General features: G+C 37.0%; 1 protein-coding gene across 12 annotated transcripts in view; it reads left to right on the top strand.

Moving 5' to 3' along the window:
- LOC123309250 (protein turtle) overlaps positions 1–12,292 on the top strand; it is a 258,830-nt gene that overhangs the window by 97,639 nt on the left and 148,899 nt on the right. For all 12 annotated transcript variants that reach the window (XM_044892250.1, XM_044892258.1, XM_044892257.1 and 9 more), the window contains one exon: positions 1,768–1,835. The gene's annotated coding sequence lies outside the window, so the exon portion shown is untranslated. The remainder of the gene's footprint in view (positions 1–1,767; positions 1,836–12,292) is intronic.

A 12,292-nucleotide genomic window follows, 5' to 3' on the forward strand; every position in this document is an offset into this window, starting at 1 on the left:
CTCATTTTGTTTGGAACACTCTGTATATTATTGCATGGACAACCATGGTCCTATACAGCACCGATTCTGAGATATTCGACTTTTTCCTAAAATTTGACAGCTGTAGGTGCTCATTAAAATAGCTGATACTAGTTTTCTAAGTAAGCGAGACAATTACAGTTTTTAGCCGAGGTGAATATTGCATTTTTTCGTCGACCTTCACAATTTTGAATTTTTTCTTAGGATCCAGAAAACCTTCTTAGCAGAAATTCTTGTGAAAATATGACAACGCTTTCGTAACGTTTTACAATTTTCAGCTTCTTTTCCTATTTATATCCTTATCCTACTTATTGAACTAATGCTATAAATATACTTTCCCTACTGCTCTGAAGTTTTTTTACTAACTATTATATATTCCACTCAACCCTTATTGTAAGTTGCCTGATTCTTAACTTATGTGTTTTTAAGAATTTATGTATATCATTGATGACTATACTATCAACTATCGTCTATCTCCACAAACTGAATGAAAAGATATCATTGGATTGATGTGGCTGATACTTGATGAAAATAAATAATTGAACTTAAAAGAGATTATACCATTTTCACAAAAATGAGTATTCAAACCAAACACGTGTTTCGCTATCACAATAGGTGGGTGAAAGTAAACTGTTTAGTTTTAGTTTACCTTCACCCACCTGAAGATGCTATTGTGATAGCGAAACACGTGCCGGTTTTGAGTAAAGAAATCAATGTAGCTAATAACGTCATATGGCAGAATCAATTGGTATTGATACTTTCTGGACATTAGTGAGAAACATAGTACTCACATCGATCAGAAAATAGTCATTCGCATGATAAATTCTGTGTATTTCTTTTTCATTTTTCACCCACAACCTCCCCCATTATTTGTCCACTTTATCACAAGCGGTGGTTATTTCGTGAACAAACAATCAAGAACACACCGATGATGCTATTATTTACTTTCTATCCATGTTCGGTCACTACCACATTGGGAGATATCAATAATTCGAACAATGCTATCGGTAATGTGTTATTTCAATTTTCTCATAACAAGGGTAGCTTTGTTTGAAATTAAGTAATCATACGTATATAGGATAATCCAATATTCGATTGTTTCGAAATGGTAAATGTATTTCGGGTTATCCCACAGGATGTTATGTTACGACGAACGTCAAAGTAAAACGCTTTTATTAATGTACAAACAATCGCTTTATTTACCATTCCCTGAAGGATTTGCTAATTGGCGATGGATCATTAACTAGAAATAAGATTTAAATTTGCTGAAAGTGAAGAAAATGTATCGAATAGATAATAATGACAACACTTCTTTATTGACAAATGTCAATAGCCATCGACCTTCAGTCTATTGTATTGAAGTTCACGAAAATTATTATCAAAAAATATCGGAAAAATATCCTATTTTATGTCCTAAACACTTATTTCCGATTTGAAATTAGATCAATTTATGATATAGTCACACCTTGAAGGTTCTTGATAAATTTGAGCACCATCTGGGGTATAGTTTGCGATGTACATAATTTGTTTGAGATTTTTTTCCAGTGATGAAATTTTGCAAAAGCTTTGGAATCGGTACTATTTAACTAAGTAGTGAGTTTCAATTCTATTGAATTGGTATTTTTTCAATTATTTTTTCTGCGGGGCTTCATCGCATACTATCCGACTATCCGATTCTTGTCTACTATAGATATCTGAACATCAGGTCATTTTGCGATCATCCTTCTTTAATTTATGTTTTCGTTTCAGATCTATAGTGCCACTCACCTGAAGAGGATCCCTCTTTACTGAAGAGGCAATATTGAAGCTGGCGATTGGTGAGTATTCTGATTATTACGTTGCCGTTTTCAATGGAACTTAGGGGCAAATACATCAGATATGGAAGGAATTTAAAATTATCGAAATACTTTTGAAAGCTTGAGGCCTTCATATCGCGTTATAAATTTTTTCAAATGTGTGACAATATAACAATTAACAGGTTTACCTCTGGATTGTTTCACTCAACAAATTTTCAGGTTGAAATTTTTATCTGTCCCCTCTGGGCAGTAGCAACCCCTTGAAGAATCCTAAATGGCGATAGGGGACGAGTATTATTACAACATTATTTTGAACGTTCTACAATTATATTCATGAAATGCTAAAAATATCTAGTTGGCGTTCGTTTAGTTGCAATAAACTCGTTGATAATGATAAATGAAAAAATGTTTGCTAATGGGATGGAATTGCCGATATAGATTCAGCCAGTAGGTAATGTCGAACTTTTTTTTTCTCACCATCTGCAACATTTAAATTGCTTATGGCTGAAAATTTTTTTCTGGCGAAAAATAAAATATCATAAATTAAAAATATATTTAAAAACTGATCTCTTGTACTCTCTATGCAAATAACTAGATTTGGAATTCCTTCAATCAGTTTGTATAAACGTCAATTATGTTCATCATATACACTACGCAAAAAAATTAACGCACATTCTGAAAATCTCAATTTTAATGAAAGTTAACTCTACATTGACTTTATATTATTTTTATGTTCTCTCGGGAAGGTTTTGAACGAAACAAGACACATTAAATGGAAGAAAAATTCAGGATTTCACCGAATCTTATGTGAAAGAAGAGAAATTGACAATTTTCAAAATACTGAAATGCTGATAAGTGATTCAATACTTGGTATTTGAGTGATCTTAAAATGTTCTGATCTAATCCTTGCCAGATTTCTCCGAGTTGGATTCCTAAGTCATTAAGAGTAGCTGGATGATTTTCTGAACTTCTCAGCCTTCTATTGAGGCTGTCCCAAACCTGCTCAATCAGATTGAGATCTGGACTTCTTGCTGGCCTTTCCATTCGAGAGACTTCAACCTCTTCAAGGTACTCCTGAACGATGCGCGCACGATGAGGTCTGGCATTATCGTCCATAAAAATGAAATTTTCACCAATGTATGGGGCAAATGGCACTACATGCTCTTCAAGAATATTCCTTATATATTTATCAGCATTCATAGCTCCATTATCAACGACCACTAGGTCTGTGCGAGCAGTCAAAGATATTCCACCCCATACCATAATCGATCCTCCCCCGAAACCAGTAGTATTCAGGAAATTGCACTGAGCATATCTTTCATGTGGACGTCTGTATACAAGGGAACGACGATCACAATGGTAGAGGCAGAATCTAGACTAATCTGTGAAGAGAACTCTTTCCCAATCAGCCTCTTCCCAATGGATATGCTCTCTCGCAAAATCCAAACGCGCCCTTCGATGGGCTGGGGTAAGAGCTGGGCCTCTTGCCGCTACACGAGGCCTTAAATCATATTCTCTGAGGCGATTTTTTTATTGTCTGAGTGCTAATTTGCACCTCATGAGTTTGCTCAAGCTGAATTTGAAGGAGGTGAGCGGTTGCAAACCGTTGTCTCAACGAAGAAACTCTCAAGTAACGTTCTTGAATGGCAGTAGGTATCCGTGGTCTACCCTGTCTTGGTCTTCGGACATTCATACATGTTTCCCTGAATCGCTGCAACAAACTACCGCTTGGGCACATTCCTCTTGGGTCAAATTGCGTGTTTCGCGTTGCATAGCGATCGAGTGTAGAAAATCAAACGAAAGAAAAACTATTGATTGATCACTAGAATTGATCGAGAACAACTGATTTTAGAATGGAGCCAATACATTCAAAATCTGATAATATCATCTTTTTTTATTCCTGCTGGAAAAAAACATCTGTATTGAAGAAAACCGTTGAAAGTGGATAACATATGCATGCATTATTCCGATAAAAATAATTATCATTGAGAACACCTTCAGTTGTAGAACAAATTTGAGATTTCCATAATGTGCGTTAATTTTTTTGCGCAGTGTATTTTCTACTTCATATTTTCCGAAATAATTTGACATTTTGATAAAATACGTAATTACTGAGACTTTTACATAGAAAGGGCAACACAGTGCTGCTTTAAAACACAAAAATGTTTTGACAAGCGTCATATCCTCACATTTTCGTATTATACGGTGTGGAATATGTCAAATTTCCATGATCAACCAAGTGCTAAAATGAAAGTGAATGAAGTATATAGGTATATATGTATTTAGATAAGTGAGTGATCGACGGTATGATTCAATCTTAATCTATAGGTATATTGGGTATGCACTCAAAAATAAAACGAGTGGACTGTTTTCTCCATAAGCTCGAGCTTTCGGAATATCTTCATTCCTTCATCAGGAGCAGCTACAAAAAAAACAATTTTCAACACTAATCCTGAAAAAACAAGTTATTGAAAACACTAACAAACTGAGGTTGTGTTACTGATGTCAGTATTTTAAAATGAAGGCAAAGTAGCTGAATACTTTGAAATTACTAGTCTTAATAAAATTATTGAAATTCATTTAAACAGTTTTAGTGGGTACACACTAACATAACAACTTTCTTACGATCGTGTGTCATGTGTCATGTTAGCTAATATGTCTGAAAACATGGTGAATGCACTAATTAGATTTTGTTTTTCCGATTTTGAGAATATGGGATAAGTTTCGTTTTTCCCAGTGTAGGTGACGCTGTGAAAAAAATGACTGCTCATTGTCAATTGATATTTGAAAATAATTTGAATATGTTCCTAAATACAATGAATTGTATTTATAAGCCATAATTGGTGTGTGAAAATGTATTCGTTTCGAGAAACAGTGTAGAACTTTCATTATTTCAACGTATTTTACAGTTTTCTGTATGGACAATCAAGAACTAAAGCTAAGAACTGAGTGTTGTTGGAATTTGAGGCAAACCTCAGATTAATTGTAGGACGGATGTATAGCTAACAGTTTTATGGAAACTTCAGCAATAGTTTATCAAAGGCACTGTATTGGAAATATCTAATGTGAATTGTGAGCATGTATTAAGAAACAGAAATACAAAAATCTATTCGAATTTGTTGTTCAAATATACTTCACGTGCATAGTGGAACTTGCGTTTCCGTCAACTAAATAAATATTGGATATTTCGCCAATCAACTGTGTTTCATTGAAATCAATTTGAATTATCCTCCACCCTTGGATTTTTTTCGTTCAGCTGGATTAGGCCTAAACTGCAAAAAATTTCCAATAAAGGGGATGCACAAAGAACCGTTCTGACCGATAAGTCCAATGAATTCATTTCCAATTCAACCGTGAGATGGCCTCCTCCTGAGTTGATGATTTCTATAGGGCATTTAGATGAATAAAGTTGAGATGAATATTCCAGTGACTTCATAAATAATCAGAAAAACGTCGCATTGATTATATCTCTCTTCGGTCCCATTCAGAGGCGGACGAAGCCGGAAGTATGACATTATTAGAACTTTCAATTCTCGAAGTACAGTTCGAAGTAATAAAGATATCAAAGTATATTCTCTCCAGTTTATAGTACGTTACGTGAGGAGTATTCCAAAATGCGACAAATCGTCTCGCCTATGCCAGAAACTTTGCCTTCTGATCCCGGATATTTCTTTGAAGTTATGGAAAGAAAAGGCTCAGATAAAGTTTTCGAACGACGTTTCTCATTCCCGTCTCATATTCGAATATCCCATCGATGTGTAGGGAAAATCAACTTTTTCCCGGTTCCTCGAATAGGGAATGGATGAGGAATATCGAATTGAGCCTATTATCTGTGAACAAGATCGACAAATTTGTTCAAAGTTGTCTCCACAGTCCTCTTCTTGTTCGAAAGTTGTACACACAATATTTCCCGTCGTAAAAATTGGGTGAAAATACGGTAGTAATAATGTTACTTCTTCCGCGAACTATGTCACAGAGTCTCAATTTTTTCAAACCATTTTTTCCTTAACTCCTAAATAAATCCCTTACCCAAAAAGGAAATTTTCAGTTATCAAAGAAATACTTGAAGAAGGATTTCGAATTGAAATAATTTTGGCATTTCATTCAATTGTTGATAAATTGTCAACAATCCCAACACACAATTTACTCTTCGGTTCTAGTTTTTCTTTGATAACTCTGGAAGTATCCAGTTTAGATATATGGCATATATAGTTAAGAGGGGTCTACACCATTATAGTGGTCAGTTCAAAAAGAGAACATGAATATCTTCAGAAACCACTAATTTATGTAGGGTTTTCATTAAAATTCAATTCAATCAGTTCGTCACCTCGAAAAGTCAAAAATTAATTTTTTTATTCGTCAAACGGAAAAAAAAATTTTCATTGCAGAGCAAATATTCATTCATGAAATTAACTTTCCGAGGTACAAATTTATCTAAAAGTCTCGCCATTGGCTACAATTCGTATCCTGGTGAAATTGAAAAATGATGTTCGTTGAATAATAATAATAATAATAATAAAATCATCTATCAGAGGACTACACAACTGGAAAACACCTGGGGCTGATGGATTATAGAACTTCTGGATCAAGAAACTTTGGATCATGCATGACAAATTGACCTCCGTAATAAATGATGTCATTGAAAATCTGAAAGAATGCCAATATTCTTTACACATGGCGTAACGTACCTGTTACCTAAAGACCAAAGGAATACAGATGACCCATCCGAATACCGACCAATCACATGTCTTCCAACGATGTACAAATTAATCACATCGTGCATTTCAAACCGAATTCACAACTATTGCGAAAGGAATAACATCATCGCCATGCAACAGAGAGGATGCACCAAAGAGAGCCGAGGTTGCAAAGAACAGCTGATAATTGATTCAGTTATCTGCAATCAAGCGTTCTCCAAGCGAAGGAACCTTTACGCTGCGTACATAGACTACAAGAAAGCATTCGATTCCATACCTCACGAATGGCTCTTGACTATCTTGAACTTTTACAAGGTGGATCCCAATATTGTTAAGTTCCTGAAAAACGCCATGTCAACCTGGTGTTTTAGTCTTCAAATGAAAGCAGTAGATGGCTCCATTACAACCGGACCTATTCCAATAAGACGAGGAATTTTCTAAGGAGATTCGCTGAGCCCTCTGTGGTTCTGCATGGCCCTGAATCCCTTGTCTCATAGATTGAATTCTACGAACTACGGATTTGCCATCAAAAGCGGCAGTAGAACTATGATGAAACTGAATTATCTCCTTTACATGGACGATTTGAAACTCTTCGCATCTACCAAAAAACAAATGCAACTGATGCTGAAAATTGTGGAAGGATTCTCGGAAGACATCAAAATGAAGTTTGGACTAGAGAAATGTCGAAGGCTGAACATAACGAGAGGGAAAATAGAAGATGGTACGTTCAAACTCAAGGAAGGTGCAGAAGTTGAAGCATTAAAGGAAGGAGACACATACAAATATCTGGGCATAAAACAGGCAAGAAAAATCAATCAGAGCCAGATGAAGAAAGAATTAGGTAATTGTCGTTATGGCTGTGCGACACATGAAACTATTACCATCCGGATGCTGTATTGGAAAATGAACATCACAAGCTGTACTGGGATCGCACGGTTCTCACAGACCGGAAAATAACCCACAATAGACCTGTCCTCATATTGCTCAATAAGAATGAGGACAAAGCACTATTCATCGATGTGGCGATTCCAAATAATAACAATCTTCTAGATAGGCACACTGAAAAATACAGAGATCTCGAGGAACAAACCAGGAGACAGTGGAAGCTGAACGATATCAAGACCATCCCTACTGTCATATCATATACAGGCCTGATACCGAAGAAACTACTAGAGAATTAGAGGAAACTTCAGTTGGACGAAAATATCTATAGAGTCATGCAGAAGGCGGTACTGCTCGGAATGGCGAGAAGTGTACGCAAGTACATGGGAAATTCAGAGGAACACCGTCTGCTCCGACAGGAAGTGCGGGTGGAGCAGGAATCCATCCGGCGGCAGAGAGCCGAGGAGCGACCCGGACCCGACCACCACCACGAGCCCGAAAACCTGGAAAGGGCTCCAACAGAGCTTAATCCTTTTGATATCTGAGATATCTGGGATAAGTGAATTTTCCTCTGGAGGGGTGTGTGAAAGCCGCAGAGCTAAAGTCATAATAATAATAATAATGTTTATTCATAAACAACAAGTTTACAGCTTCATTGAAAATGAAGATGCCATCTTTTCTACGAAAGTGGAAAGTATTGTAATATTCGTAACACCCCACATTCTGGTAGTCTATCCCCCTTTACGCCTAATACGGATGGCAAGAAAGTCCCGTGGTATAAACTCCTCTCAACTTTCCCATTTTTTTTAGGTAAAATCGATTGAAATAATTGAAAATTTAGGTTGTAATTTGAAAATCTTGAGTGTTCATGAATGCGATTTTTCCAAATTGATGATGTACTCATGAACACACTGTACACCCTAATATCCACACCGAAGATTGAACGCCAATTATCGCGCATACAAGAAAAGATAACGTATGTTCTAAGATTTTATTTTGAGAGTTTAATAGTATACTGGAAGCTTAATCATAATTCATTCAAATTGTTGACTTAAGGTGCCTACAGATTACTCTGACGTCACGTGTGCCGACGTCACAATGCGCATGATTCAAAAATCTAACATGGGATTTTGCGCGGAAGCGTTTAAACTGGTCTGACGTGACGTTGGACGTGCATTCCCACGTAGTGGTAGTAGTATTACTTTGGTTGCATACACTATAGCAGCAGTAGATCTGGGTGAAACGTCCAATCCGAAAACCGGTTGGACATCCTGCAACAACTCAAACTTGGATAAGAAATTAGATATCATGTGATTCGATTACATTAAAATAAGGCTTAACAAATTCATTCATAAAAATTAGTTTTATTGCTTCAGCACAATTTGTATTTCAGTAATCCAATAGGAGCAACGTGTGAAATCCTTCCACATATTCCTTCCTGCATAAGCCATAAACTCGCCATCGCTTTCGCGCATGCCGTCACCGATGAACGTCACGGAAACTTACTATTTTAGGAGGTCATAATCAGGTCCATAACATCCACGCCATATGCGTTATAAAATTAAATCCTTGTTAAAATCTGCAGCATCAGCGGCTCGGTTATGATTTCCCAGCGGGCCATAAGTTCCGGTCGAGGCCGATGGGTCCTATCTGCCGCTGAAAAAAGTGAAGGCCGTCCGGAAAATTTACATCGGGCGGTAGGATTCGGTTCTTTCAACTTCTTCAGTTTTTCCGATGGCGGGGGGAATTCCGGGGAATAATAAGTTTTCCGGGCTGGTTCAAGGGGATTAATCATCTGCGGTTGGTTTTTTCGCCGACAGAACTCGACGGGAAAGACGGGATTTCATATTGATTATTATTATTTATATTCCATTTTGGATCTGGAGCGTTGGGACATTTCGCAGCTTATATAGGTGGCTCCTTTGTGGTTCGGAAGAATGGGAATTAAAGGACCATTAGTAGTTCAGGAGCTCCCATTTATCACTGAAAATGTTTAATGATAATGATTATACTTAAAATCAAATTAGTAAGGATTCGAATTAAGACTGTCAATAATAATCGAAATTAATTCAGATCAATATTATGTAACATCCGTCGATGTGAATCAACAAATGCTACGATCTAGCAGTAACCTCAACATTCGAAGAAGCTTGCTTTGTATAAGGTTATTTCCAGTTATTTGGCTTCTGACTTCCACTCTGGAGCAGAAATGCGAGGAAGTTGACACACATATTGGCGGGACAGGAGTAGCTGAAGCTTGGAGAACTATAGGAAGCCTAAGAAAGGATGGAAAATATAAGAGTGAAATACCACTGATAGGTTTAAACGAATGGGTAGAACACTATAAGGCGTTACTTACAGAAAACAGAAAAGAATTCAAAATAGTAAACATGGACATAGAAACGCCCCGAAACCGAGAAATAAAGGAAGTAACGGTAGCAGAAATAAAGAAAGCTCTAATGAAGTCAAAGAATGGAAAGGCTGCTGGGCCCGGAAATATTCACATTGAGTTGATCAAGTATGGGCCGAATATACTACTTGAAAATCTGGCAAATCTGTTCAATAAGTGCTTACTGGACGGTGATAACATTCCAGAAGAATGGAATATAGCACACATAAGCTCTATTCATAAAAAAGGCGACAAAAGGGTATGTCAAAATTATAGGGGCATAAGTGTGACTAAGTCAGTGGGGAGATTGTACGGCCGAATAATAAAACAGAGGATCGAACAAGACATAGAAGATATAGAAGAGCAGTCAGGGTTTCGTGCTGGAAGATCATGTGTTGACAACATATTTGTATTACAACAAATACTAGAAAAACGAATGTCTCGTAGTCTGTCTACCCACCTCGTATTTGTTGATCTAGAAAAAGCATACGACACGGTACCTTTAAAGAAACTTTTCGAAGTATTGACAAGGGTTGGCCTGAGGAAAACGTATGTACGCGCCATATGGAATATGTACAAAGACAGTAAGAGCCTGGTAAAAATGGGGAACACCCAATCAGAAAAATTCCACACAACAAAGGGGCTTAAGCACGGATGCAGCTTATCACCTACATTGTTCAAAATATACATCCAAGAAGCTATTTATAACTGGAGAAGGAAAACAGCAGAAATGGGAATACAAATTAATTATGAATGTCTATTAACCCTCTTATTCGCCGATGACCAAGTTATCGTAACTAATGACGAGAAAGATGCTGACTATATGTTCAGAAAGTTGAAAGAAGAATTTGAAGCATGGGGTCTGACCATAAACATGAACAAATCTGAATATTTAAAAGTAGGAGACCAACAAGAAGAAGACCCAGAACTGCAAATCCATAATCTGAAAAAATTTAGCCAGGTCAAATACTTAGGAAGCATCATTTCGAAAGATGGAACATCAAAAAAGGATATAGAAAACAGGACACAGTTAGGAAAGAAGGCAATCCGATTGCTAAACTCGTTACTCTGGTCAACCAGAATAAAACTTCAAACAAAGATGACTATCTACACATCGATTGTAGAGCCAATTTTGACCTACGGATGTGAATGCTGGCAACTCTCAGAGAGGGAGAGAAGGATGATAGACACGGTGGAAATGGATTTCTTGAGGAGATCGTGCAATATATCCAGAATGCAACATATTAGAAATGAAGACATTAGAAGGAAAACTGGGCGGATATTAACAACAGCAGAAAGAGTAGAAACGAGGCAGCTATCATGGTACGGGCATGTAATGAGAATGGAGGAGACGAGATGGCCCAAGAAAGCTTTAAGGTACATACCAGAGAACAGGAGAAGAATAGGAAGACCGATAACGCAATGGATAGAAGGGATTAGGAAAAATATGAGAGATCGAGCCATCGAGGAGGAAGATTGGAAGGATAGGGAGGTGTGGAGATCAAAATGCGGGATGCGGCATAGGTTGTAGGAACCCCGGCAATATACATACATACTTCCACTCTGTGATGTCTCCATTCAGAGAGAGGTATCTTATAGCTGAAAGTTTTCTTCTCTGCATAAATGGGATTACTATGTTCTTGGGTTGATTAATGTTAAGCCCCACTGACCAGTACTATCGCTCGATAATTATTCTGTAAACCTGTTGCATTAAATCCATTAAATCGCATAAGGTACCTAAACGAAGTAATAAGGAGTCTTGAGAAGAACAACATAGGCTATAAGTACAGGCGAAGAATTATTAAAGACCTTTATACCGGCACTAAAACAATAATTAAAACCAAGGTGGGACCTTCTAAAGAAGGTCAAATTAATGCTGGTATTCGACAGGGAGACAGTCTTAGTCGAACCCTATTTAACATCATAATGGACCAAATCATCGAAGAAGTCAACAGAGTCAACGCGGTATACAAAATGGGTCACCGATAATTAAATGTATTATTTTACTCTGACGATGGCGTCTTCGAAGCAAAAAATGAAGATGACCTACAACGTTTACTCTACAGGTTATTCTACAAACTTTGACAGATGGTAGCTGTGCTTATTCTGAACATTTTTTTTTCTATGAACATATGTCCGATTCGTTTTTGTTTAGAAGATACAAGCATTTGAAAATTCATATTTTTATGTTCAAATCGCAATAATCAGTGGAAATTTTGAGACCACAAAAATTTTTCAAAGTGCCCACCATCAACTTCAATGCAAGCTTTACATCGACGAACTTAAGATGCCGTTACGCGGCGGATCAGATTTGGGTCGTTTCGTATTTGATTTGCTGCATCTTGAATTCTATCAAGTAATTTTTAATGAGATTGGATTTCAACATGAAATAAAAATCTAAGGGATTTAGATGAGGTGAACGGGATGGCCATTGTCTTGGTCCTCCTTGACCTATCCATTTATTCGGAATATGTTCATTCAGCCAACTGACTACTTGTCTCCCCCTATGT

The sequence above is a fragment of the Coccinella septempunctata genome, chromosome 3, assembly GCF_907165205.1.
Source record: "Coccinella septempunctata chromosome 3, icCocSept1.1, whole genome shotgun sequence".
NCBI lineage: Eukaryota > Metazoa > Arthropoda > Insecta > Coleoptera > Coccinellidae > Coccinella > Coccinella septempunctata.